Below are 12,229 nucleotides of genomic sequence, written 5' to 3'. Positions count from 1 at the left end.
GTGTAATCCTCATGCCCAATAAAACTCCGCTCCTGCAGTGACGTTGAGATAACTGCATTTTTTTTCCCTTCCGCTGCCTTGCAGGTAGTTTATGAATTACTTCTTTAGAGTCTACTGCATTTTATTAAAATAAAGTCTTCAGCTGTGGGCTCTGAGCACGATGCGTGCTTCGCCTGGTGACTCAAAGCACGCGCCGGGCCCTTCCCAGTCTCTGGGCAGAGCCGTGGGCAGCAGCACGGCAGGGCGCTGTGTTTGTCCTTCCTTTGGGTTTTGGTTTTGTTCGTAATTTCAAGCAGTTCTCGCTCTGATGCCGCCCTGCTTCAGGGGCAGGGGTCCGTGCATCTTCCTGTTCACTGCGCCTCGGGACGTGGTGGTGCTGTGTGTCAGCTCACCTCGGTGCCATACAGGCACGGTGGACGCGCAGTGCCAGACATGGGGCAGGTGGGAACGTGGCTTCTCCAGGTTTCGGGGGCTACCAGTGCCAGGAGCCCTCTGGGGAGCCTTCGGGAGCTGGCTCCTGAGCTGTGCTGCGGGCGAGCTGGGCACGCTGCCATCCAACCTGAGCGGGGAGCCACGAACGCTGAGGAGCAGGGCAGGGGCTCCCCGCTGAGGAGGGGACGGAGCAGTGGGAGAGGGGACGGTGCAGCTCCGTGCTGCACAGCTATTCGCAACATGAGCGGCTGTCAACAGCCCTGGAGACAGCTGAGGGACCTTGCCGAGGGGGTCCTGGTCTCGCGTTTCAGCTCAGCATCCCACCTCTCCGAGCTGTCCGTCGCTGTGTGCCCTGCCCTGGGGCTCCCCGGGGGCGCCCCGTGGCTCCGTCCCCCGTCCCATGGGACCGGTGGCACCTCACCTAGCTCCCCGAGTCTGCAGGGGTCAAAAACCGAGCCGATAAGGGCCGTGACCCCGCGCCCAGCCCAGCCTGCTGACGGAGCAGGTGTTGCTCCACGCCCTGGGAGGATTTGCAAGGCTTTCATTTTGCAGAGCTCGGTGACAGGCGCTGCTCTCCAGTTGCTTTTGTCGTCCGGTCTGCGCGCCTCGAGAAGCCCGCTTGCTGCGAGGTGGGAAATACCTAGTGGCCTGCCGAAAACTCCCGGTGTGCCTGAGGCAGAACCTGAAATCCAGGCTGACAGCGGGTGCCGGGCAGCGAGGAACAGCTCGTGCGAGAGCCGGTGCCGAGGGACATGCTGGTGGCCAGGAGCTCGCCCCGCTCACGGTGCAGGGAGATGCACGTTCCCCTTCCTCTTTGCTGAGAGCCTGTGGGCCTCCTTGTCCTCCTGCACTTTGGGGAGATTTTTCTTAGCCTTGTGAATTTTAAACGGTGCAGTTGGAGATGGAGATTGCTGTAGGTGGTGCAACAGCAACTGGGGAATGTTGGTCTGAAGGGCGGGTTGCTTCACAGTAAATTCAATACGATTCTTTTGAGGAATTGCCCCTGAAGTCTCTGTCCTGTCCTTACCCTCATGGGCACGTTTCTCTGCCATCCCGAAAAGGAGTGTTTTTTCTCCTTGTTGGAGCATTTTGGGTTTCTTCATAGAAGCACTGAGAACTGCCAAGACTCCTGGAGAGTTCGTGGTGGGTTCTGGTCCTGGGGGCATACGGATGTCATTACGGTGAGGAGATGGGGAGAAAAACCTGAGAGATGTTTTAAGGTTCCTTTTCTCCCAAATGTAGGGACTTAGATTGAAATAGGTGTTAGCAAACGTGGACACAAAAATCCCTCTTCTGTTCATGGAAGTTCTGCTTTCGTTCCCCTGCGCTGTCAGTATTCCATTAGACCTCCTATCAAACAGCTGTGCAAAACTTAAAGCTTACAAGCGCTAAACTAGAACACCAGCAACAAAAAGCCTTGAAAAGGTCCTTCAAAATCCATGACTGCATTTCAAAGAAGCAAATAAGTCAGAGCTGCGTGTGTCTGTAGGTTACCCTTTAATCAGCAGGGAAATCTAAGTGGTGACTTTCAGCTGTCACTATATTAAGAACCAGCGCTGCCTTTCGTGGCAGTCTGTATATACTGCAGTCGGTGCTATGTAGTAAATATTCTTGCTGTGTTTTCATAATCATTCTACTTAGAGTAAGTGCTTCTTGGGTGGGTATTACAAATCTGTTAATCTTTATGGTATTTATAGGGTAATTTTTAACTCTCCTGAGCTCCTTACTTCCTTACAGGTCAATTACTCAATTTATAACGTTTTGTCACTCGTAAGAACTTTACCATCCAAGGGTAAACAGTGGTGGGTACGGTTCTTTACCTGTGTTTGCTCTCGGTTCTTTGTGTATTACGGAATGCCATAATTTACGGTGTGACCTGTTGGGATTTCTTTGAGTCTCCCCGGTTTGTACTTTAAAGTGACTGTGATGACTTACTGCAGCTTTTGTGCTTCATCACTAATGGAGGGAGAGGGGAAGGCTTGCCGCAGCCCTCTCTGAAGAAAGGGCTGTTCATCACGTTGCGGCTGCTTCAGTCACAATTGCTGCAGATAATGTTTAGGTATTTTTGGTTGGCGATTGCTGTAGCTGGTGACTGTAAGTCAGACCCCGCCGTGTTGCTGAGCACGCAGCTCTCGGGGAGGCGGTGGTGAGGAGGGAGGGCTGGCTCGAAGCTGTTTGCGCTGTAGCTGTCAGTTTTAAAGTAAAGATTTGTTTGAATGGAGGGGGTTGAGTAGGTCTGGTGTTTGAAAAGGTGATCTCCCTGCGCTCGAGTTTGTCCTCTTGAGATTGCCTTTCCCCTTGCTACTGTCCCCGCTCCTTTCGCTGGGACGTCTCGCCTGCTGCCAGCAAGCTGCGGCGGGGGCACCGGGCAGTCACTGCGATCCCTGGTTCTGGGGACAGCCCCGAGTGCTCAGCAGCAAGCAAAGCTCTGGAAGAAGCAGAGCGGTGGGAAATTTTCTGGAAGGTCGAGGGTAGGTGCAGCCGGAGAGGCTGAGCGGTCTCGCACTGAGCTCTCTTCCTCTCGCTGCCTGGGAATGCTGAAGGGAAATGTGCCGGGCTCTCATTTGTGCTGTTCTGCCTGGTGTCTGCAAGATGCAGCTTCTGCTGCAGAAGCAGGTTTCAGCGTCTGTGGTGATTCTGTGAGGATCTAATAAATCCCCTAAGGAGCCTGATTTCTAGTTGCACTTTTCTTTCTTCCCAGATGTAAACCATGATTCATTCTCACGGACAAGCAGACCTTGTAGCGTTTCTGGTGTAACACACAGTGAATTTATTGTTTTCAGAGATTCAGCTGAGATTTTTGTTGGTGGTGGTGGTTATGCTTTGTGAGCACACCACACTGTGGTGTTCCCTTCCAGCCGTTTTTTCCCTCCTCCGTAACCCCCCTCAACATTTCATTTGCTTGTGGATTAACAAAATGTCAAAAGGGCAAGGAAGGAAACAAAGGCTTGATTTCAGAGTAGGAAGGTCAGATGTTTGCTGCCTCGGCTTCGCTCATTCCATCACTAACAGGGCGCTGAGACTCACCCAGCACTGTGCTCACTGCAGGCTTCTCCCCGGGTCTGTGGGGTCTGCGGGGTCCCATCCTGCCGCCTGCCAGCACCGTGTGGGAGTTCCTGGCACTGGCAGGAGCTGGTGGCATTGCCTGGCGTGTGAGAGGGTGCTCAGCTCGAAAAGTGTACGTGAAAGGCCAGCCTGGGGCGGCCGGCGGGGTGTGTGTGCTTAAGGCACCAATTTGCGTGTAGTGCTCTGAAGGAAGTTTGAAATGACCCCTGCATCACCGCTCTTATCAGGATCCGGCGAAGTTGCCCAATATCGTTCCTCTTGTTCATCTGAAACGGGGGGGAGCCGAACGGCAGCTTGCTCATTTTATTGGTGACATAGATGGCACTAATGAGTTTGATAACAGCAGCTGGATGATATGGGGAATGTGTTTTCCCTTCGGAGACTGTCTCCGATTTGTTACACCAGCCCATATTTAAGTTTTTATCTACTCCTAAGTCAGCAGGCAGCAGTCACAGCCGGGGTTGCTCTTGTTCATGCATCCAGTATGTGGCATGAATTCTGCCCCGCGCTCAGCTGCTGTCAGTGCCTTTTCCTTCGCGCTGTCACTGCAGGGTGAGGCACTGGGGCTCTCGGGCTCGTGCCTGGATGCTTTGCTGAGAGCGTGTGGCCGCTACGTCCCTCGCAGACCAGCTCTCCTTTCACTGGCAGGCTTTGGGTTTAGGCTGTGAACTCCTGAGGGAGGCAGCGGGTCGTGAGGTGCCGTAGCAGAGCAGCCCTCTTCGTCACCTCCCGCGTGTTAAAGCTTGGGTTTGACCTCCGAGACGCAGCGGTGTGGTCCTGCCTCTGCCTCCTCTCTGCTGTGCTCACGGTTCTGGGGCTTTGGGTTTATCTCTCTTGTGCCTTGGTTTGATCCGAAATAGTCCGGTCCGTAAACCTGTGGCTGTGACTTCTGGAAACTCACTGGCAATGTACTCCAATCCCTTCCCAGAATTATTCCTCTTCCTGAAGTACCAGGTACACCTCTCCTCTTAAACGACTCCTGTGCTGGCCACAAATGCATTTTTTAACCTCAGTTCAACTCCATTGATTTATGAAGCTCTCTTGCAAGCCCCGCATTGCAGGGCTGAGAAATCACTTGTTTGTGAGATGGGTATTTGAGAAGTGAGCAAGATGGGTTAATCAAGTTAATTAGAAAATCCATTAGGACTTAGGAGCAGTAAGAAGACTCACTCTTCTTTGCTGACGTGTTTAAGTCTGGTAGGGATTTAGAGCTCAGGTTGCACACTGAAATTTTGACTCCTCTGAAAGGTGAGATAACCAGGTGAGGTCTTTTCGCCCCACCTTGCCTCCATCGGGGGCTAGTGCAGGGTTCTGGCGGTCACTGACCACCTCTGGTGCCTGTGGCAGTGGTGTTAGAAAATGCAGATCCCCAAATGTGAGAGCCCTCCGGGCATCCTGTTGGAAATGCAGGGACCTGGCGCACGGTTTGGTTGGAGGCAGGCAGGATGCCTGGCACTGTGCAGTCCTTTCCTGTAGCCCCATAAGGGCACACGGGTGTTGTTCCTGCAGTAGGGTGTTTCTGGATGTAGCTCAGGCTCCTCTGGCACGTACCGAGCCCAGTTCGTTTCCAAGTGCCTACTGGTCATCAGCCAATGAAAAGCCAATGACTACTATAAAAATTTCTTCCACATGCAAACCAAAAGGCACAAATTCTGTATTTATTCACTCTGTCAGAGCAGCAGAGCTGATGGATCCCTAGCTCCTGATCTGTGTCCGTCCCACCAGCACAAGGCAAGGCTTTTCTGCAGGGCTGCGAGGCTGCTCCTCGGGTGCTTCCTGCTGCAGCTCATGTTTTTTCGAGAGAACTGGCTGCATTGTTACTCATTTATTTATTTATTTTTACTAGCTCTCTAAGCTGGTTCATTTCACATCAGCTCAATGTGTTCCTTTGCTGTCAGTGTCTTTAATTTTGATTTTTCTGCTTTTGCATTTGCTTTGCTGTGTCATCTGCTGCTTCACTGCTCAGGGTTGGCTTCACCTGGATTTTGTTGCACCTAAAAATTATTTCTGTTGATGAGAAAATGTGTTTTATACACAGGTATTAACAAGCTCTCAACATCATTTGCATTGATATTGATAAAACATTGTAGTTTATTTTCAACTTTGTGAATATTTGTTCCTTCCTGAGACAAATCTTGGTGTTTCTGCAAGTGCCTGATGGTAGAGTTGTCCCCGCTGCTGAGCGGGCCCATGTCAGATATTTTGAGGTGTGTTCAGCATAATTACTCTTAAAAACTGGTAATTCAGGATGGTTGGAAAATTACATTTTGCTTTGTTCATAGATTGCTGAAAACTAAATTGCACTCTGTGCTTCAGCTGGGTATTTTTCTTTCTTTCTTTTGGTAGTGTTAGGACTTCTCCCCTGAATTCTTAATGAAAGAAAAAGCGTGGGGCGGGCAGGACAGGAGGCTCGTGTTTACATGAGTGAGCCTACGGGTTTTAATAATCTGCTGATTCTTCTGGGTTTATGCCTCAACAGTGGGGCTTGTTAGAATAATGAAACACACAGGGCAGAATGTAGTGCTGAATGTTTTTTGTCTGGCACAGAGCTTGCGCATTTAGCCAGAGCTTTCTCAAAAGGTTGATTCCCAGCTTCTTGTCAGAACATTCTGTGCAGGCCTCTGTAGGAGAAAAAATTGGACCCAATTTAAATAGACAGTCTTGTGAATCCTGAAAGAATTTGGGCATTTAGCCCAGGAAAGGGAGAGTTCTCTGCAAGAACGTCATTAACCCTGTCTGTCATCAAAATAAGTAATAAAAGTAACTATGCAGACTTTATAAAGAACAGAACTTTCTTGTTTTACCCCGCAGCCATGATTCACAAGGCACTGGTGCGTGAATCTTGCTCTCCAAGGAAGCTGTCCCGGTGGCAGAGGGGATGGAGGGGCCCTGCGGGCAGTGCCGTGGAGGAGTGGGCACGAGGTGCAGGCAGCATCAAACCAACCCAACCCAACCCAACCCAAACCCGTGCTGTTAGTTCCAGGAATAGGTAGGGAAAGCAGTCATTTTATTTAGTATAGATAAGCCACTTTATAGCAACATTCGATAGTAGCTGGCCCGGCATATTTTGAGGAGGAATGATACAAACGTGTTTCTAATGTAGCTATTTTTGTAAGTAGAAAAATGTTCAATCTTTTTACACAGGGAAGAGTTTCTGCTTCCGTTTGGCTGTTGCTTGCAGGATCCAGATGCGGGGAAGCTCTTGCAGTGCTACATCTGGCGGCTTTGTAAGTTGTGCAGAGGGTTTACGAGGTGGCTTTGAAGTTGCCTTTGGATTTGAATCATATGAGTCTTCACGTTGGCTAGGCTGCATCATTCTCAGCATCATTTCCTCTTACTTTAGATTATGAGAAATGTAAATACTTCAAGCTGTTGTTCTGATGTTTTGAAGTTGGGCCTACATAAATATATATATAAAATATATAATGTCCTCCTCTGTTCCTCTTCCCTCCATTCCAGATAGATATGTTGGCTATAAAGACACAAATTCGTGAGCAGGGTGGCTACAGCAGGTTTCAGGGATTTCGAGCCCATCTGATGTGAGCTGAGGAAATACTTCGTGTTCTTCGTTGCATGTGGTGGGAACGTATTTCAGGGATTGGCGGAAATCGGATGTTTTCCCCATAGGTTGGGAATAGTCGGTCTTCCCTACTAGATTTTGGCTCTGTTTTTACAGGGGTTCTTTGGGTGTTGATTGGGAGTGCAAACTGGTTGTATTTCATGTGCAGATTGCCAGCTTGCTGGTAGGACCGTAAGCTTGCTTTCTTACGTGCAAATAGCTGATTGTTCCCTCGATGCAGGAGGAGGCTGCAGCCAGCGGGATAATGAAGCTGACGTTACGGGCACAGACAGAGCACACTTCATAGCTCTATGTGATGTTACTTATTTCAGTTATGATTTAATGATGTGAAAATGTCTGGCAGTTTCTGTGAACGTATATGTTATGAATATATTTCCAGCCTATATTTAATCTTTCCTTCATCTGAAATGAATGAATTCTGAGAAGGACAACAGAAATGTTCTTAAATAATTTGGCTTCAGGCTTGAAAGCTTTATTGCATTATAAATTAAAAGGTAAGCATGTTGTTGCATGCTTAGTAAGCAATACGGTAAAATTCCAGGTAGATTTAGTATGTGTTTATTTTTAACGTGTTTCGTTAACACGAATAGTGGCCTGAGAGGTCTATCTCTACCCTTTCAAAGGTTGTAAAAATGAATTAAATGAATACTTTTGGAAGGCTCGAAATTGTGCCTAGAAGAATATAAATTAGTTGGGGGAAAATGCAGCCTGCTGTTGCTGTTCTGCATTTACAGTATTATCTGTCTTCAAAGGAGCTGTTGTCAGTTTAAATGCAGCTGACTGCCATCCATACTAAATTTTGATTTTAAATACGTATTTGATATTTATCTACAGATAGGAACACTGTACGTAAATATTTACACATGGTGTTGCAGGAGGAAATTCCGTGCAGGGAAGTAAGAGGTAGGACTAGTCCGGTTAGGCTGGTGAAAAGGAACATTTATCTCATTGTCACATTGATTACTTAGCCATAACTGTAAATCACTAAGTGCCCTTGGCATCGATCCTAGGGCTGTTTAATAGGAGCCATGTGAAACCATCCCTTGTAATGAGTGGATTGAGCTACATAACATTTAAAGTATATTTAGAAGACTTTTAAAAACAATTATATCTTTTGATTTGGCATCAAGTTCTAAGAAGCAGATTTCACAACATACTAAAAAACAAACAAACAAACAAAAACACAGCACTAACAAAAACCTCACATTAAACCTGTCCTCCAAGTCCACGTTACATACCACAAAAAGAGTAGATAGTTTACAAGAAAATAATAACAGTAGTAACAAGGAACAAATAAAAGATAGAAAATCGTTTAGCAGCTGTTGGTGTGTTTGGAGCTGTAGGGAACATACAGACCTCATCTATGTAAGAGCAGTGTAAACTATTGTTGATGATGTATGGAGAAAAACACAATGGGAACATGAGAGATTTCGAACCAAAATTAGAAATAAGTTGTTAACTACCTTTCTGGTTGGTGGGGAGAACTAAGTCAAGTAATGGGCATAAAAGCCATTCTATCAGATCTATTGTCTTAACTCCAGTAGCATCGTCAGGTGTAGTAGTATAGCTGAGAAGGGGAAAATACTGACAGAGACCTTGCTATTTCCAAGTCATTTTAATAGATTTGTTGCCAAACTAGACTATAGTGTACTTGAAAAAGATAATCTTGCCTGCTAAAAATGGGAATATGGACCTGAACTGGATGTAGAGAGTAATTTAAAGGAGAGTGGAAAGTTTGACATGGATATTTAATTATTGGCAGGAAGCATTTGTTTTATTGACATCCGCAATGAGATGGCTCCGACTAGCTTAAAATTTGTTGACTTAATGTCATTTTGCTTCTAGGTATGGAACAGTGAATTACAGTGTCTGTCACTGCATTTGTTTAATGAATATCAGTTGTTGACATAAAATGAAAAAGCTCTAGGGCTTTTCAGCCATTTTGCTAAAGCATTCGTGGTGGATTTTGGGTCTTCAAGAAGCCAGCACTCCATTACTGGCTGTTAACACTTCGTGCAAACTAGATTCTGCACAAAAGTTTGCAGAAAGTCTTAACGTAACCCCATCTGCACCTGCTTTCAGGATAAATAATTCCAGCACTCATAAAACGGAGCACATGTCTGAGACACTGGGAAGACTTGGGTTCTGTTCTTCTAGGTAGTGGTCAATTTGTAACAAACATCCTCACCCTTTTAGGGTTTTACAAATTAAATTGCAGGTATGGTTTTCACCAAGGGCTGTGACTTCCCTGATACTAAAGACAAGGAAAGCTGATTTCTGCCAGTTTTCAGTTGTCCTTTAGAGCTTATGTCATTGAGGATGAATAAAATTATATTAGATAGTATATTAGCCCTTTGGTCATGGATGGAATTACTAAATCCAATGAAGTTGTGTAACTGGGTGATCTTAATATTGTTTTTAAGAGTTTATTCACGCTTCCGTATATTTTATGCTTTCTTGGGCTCTGCATGTGTACATAATTCATGCTGTATTACATTTGCTGGTGTACATGTATATGCATAGATACAGTTTCTTCCTAATATTAAGCCTAAATTCTTGAAACTGTTGACTGATGATACATCTGCTCTTTGCGTAACAGTTCTTGCTCGGATTCCCTTATTGCAATCTGGAGCTGTTAGTAAGGAAAAAATGCACGGTCCTTCCTCTGCACGGCTTCTGGTGGTCGTAGGCAGTGTCGCCACCGCAGCAGCGTTCCAGCCAGCTGCACGTTCTGTAGGCAACTCTTTCTAAACATTTTTTCACTAAATTATTTGCTTAACTCTGCTCTTGCTGCATTGTCTCCCATCTCTTGCATTTCGTCGGCATTCTCCATGTTTTTTCCCTTTAACATTTGTATTTATAGGTTGTTTTTATTTTCAGTGTTGGCAGGTGTGTATTTCACATTAACATGAGGCTTTTTTGGATGTTAGGCTGCTATTTGCTTATGGTAATTTCCAGTCATCATAAGGTGACTGTTGAGAGAGATGAGCAGAGAGGGGAAAAAAAATTGTCAAGCATTTACAGTAAATACTCTCTGCTTTTGGAAACACTGTCAGAAGTTTAATTGTTAGGTTCAAGTAAGTTTGTCATGTGCCAGACAGAATCAGTCTGCTGTAATGAATGGGTTGTGCACTTCCACCAGCAAAAAGGGAGAGTGAGAAACCCGGGGATGCTCAGGACTCCCTGTCACCTTGCACTGCAGAAGGGATGGGGTAGGCTTTTTAACCTAGCCTGTAATTAGGTTTTGCATGGAAGCATATATTACTGCGCTTGCTTTGCCAAAGCTCTTCAGTATGATGGATGAGATTTAAAGGTTGATCTGCCTAAATTGCAATGAGAATACTAACGACAGAGATATTTCTGTTGTGAACTATTCCTACCAGACATCACGGCTGTGACAGAGATGGTGTAAGATAATGGACAATAAAAGTCACTCAAAAATAATACTCTCCTAGGATTGGACTGCCTTCTGCACGGCACGTACCCTGAACCAGAGCGATAATGTAATCATAAGCCAAGATCATCATTTAAATATATAGGTAATCTCATATAGTATCCTGACAGATTTATTTTACGAGCAGGCAGGAGAGAATAGTCTTGGGCAGTAGAGAGGAAGAAAGTGTTACTGACGCGGCTGTGTGTATTTTGTAAAATAGTTTGCTCCAGCCTTTTGGGAGCGACTCCCGCGGCCGGGCTCTGCTGCAGACGTCGCCAGCTGATGGGCAGCCTGCCTGCCTCGGGTGCAGCGGTGGCTCTGGTTCACAGTTAATCTGTATGCTTTGTACGTGGAGAGGTGGGAGTTGGGGCAGTACTTTAAGAGATGCACTTGACTGTGTTTAAACAACCGGTGGATTTCTGGAACGATGTAAGACTTGCCTTTTTGTTTTGTTATACACAAGGTACCCGAATAGAGGGGCTTGCCTCCTGCTGCACTGAGGATTGGGATGGGGAGGTTGTGAGAGGCAGACAGTAACTGAGTGGAAAAGCATGGACATACATATGTATGTACGTATATCATGATATTTGAGGGCACTAGAGCAGGTCAGAGGTACAAACAGCACAGTAATGTGCCCAGTAAGGGCTCAGTTGCCCCCATTTTGCAGCCAGCAATGTTGACACTGCTGGAGGCCAGGTTCCATTGCTTTCAGGATGGGAAGCTGTGCCAAAGTAGAAGGCCCCAAGCCCCATGGTTCATTCCAGAATGGTTTTTGTGGCAGTATGAGGAAGGGCTGGAGTTGCAGGGCGCGTTACAGAAGCGGCCTCAGGAGGGGCCTTCACCTGAAGTGCGGAGCAGCCCCACCTGCCAGGCTCCTGGCACCAGCCATGGTGCCTCCCCTCGCTGCCTGCGGCCTTTCTGCCTCAGCGGGTGCTTGGGCCTGGTTTGATGTGCTCTTCGCTCCCCTCCTGAGCACTTTTCACCCCCATAGTGGAGGGCCAGAGTGCTAGGCCCGCCTGAAGCCATGCTGCGAGAGCAAAGCGCTCGTCCCATGTAGGCCTCATTGTGTTCCCCTCCGCTCCAAAATCTCTTCTGAGTTCCTGAAGAGCATCTGACTTTTCACAAAGCTGCTGAGATACAAACCGAAAGAAAATGAGGTGGAACTTCTTGGAACCTTGAGTGCTTTTGGTGCACTGGTTTCAAAATTTGTGTCTCCCAGTTTAAAGCCTGTTGCGTGAGGCGAAGCAGCTCTAGGCCAAGCTCAGGTACATTTTCTCAAATATTTCTCTATTTATTTAGGACGCTGGTTCAATTGGAAGTCTTTCACTTCCTTCCATTGTTTTCAGAAACTGTTTTCCCCAGTGGCTGAGGCGCAGGCGAACAATCGTGCAGCATTAACATCTCTGCAAATATTTACATAGGCAGTACATTCAGCTACATAGGAACTGCCCTTTTCTGTGCCTGGCTATATGCTGCCGTGGTGTCTGCCCTGTACGAGAAAGTTAAAAGCATTTTCCAAGGCAGCATGCCTTGCTTTATATTGTACAGCTAAGTACCAATACTTTAATAACTGTAAATATCAGTATATTCTATACTTGTGAGAATTCCTTCTGATTTTGCTGTGATAAAAGTGCTTTCGTGTTTGGTGCAGAGGGAGGTGAGCCTGCCTCTGCTCTTGTAATATAGAGGTGGCACAGGTAAAAGCAATGTGTGAT

The 12,229-nt window shown here is 46.8% G+C and overlaps 1 protein-coding gene across 4 annotated transcripts in view; it reads left to right on the top strand.

The window, feature by feature from the left end:
• The window catches only part of NEK6 (NIMA related kinase 6), a 134,105-nt gene that overhangs the window by 81,368 nt on the left and 40,508 nt on the right, over window positions 1–12,229 (top strand). Inside the window, exon 1 of one of the 4 annotated variants that reach the window (XM_084493717.1) lies at window positions 2,369–2,491. The exons of the other annotated variants lie outside the window; for them this stretch is intronic. The gene's annotated coding sequence lies outside the window, so the exon portion shown is untranslated. Of the gene's footprint in view, window positions 1–2,368; window positions 2,492–12,229 lie in introns of those variants that run through there. 4 annotated transcript variants of the gene reach the window in all.

This window comes from Aythya ferina, assembly GCF_964211825.1.
Source record: "Aythya ferina genome assembly, chromosome: 20".
In the NCBI taxonomy this organism is placed as follows: domain Eukaryota; kingdom Metazoa; phylum Chordata; class Aves; order Anseriformes; family Anatidae; genus Aythya; species Aythya ferina.
The sequence above is the reverse complement of the archived record's forward strand: the minus strand, read 5'-3'. Positions and strand labels throughout refer to the sequence as shown.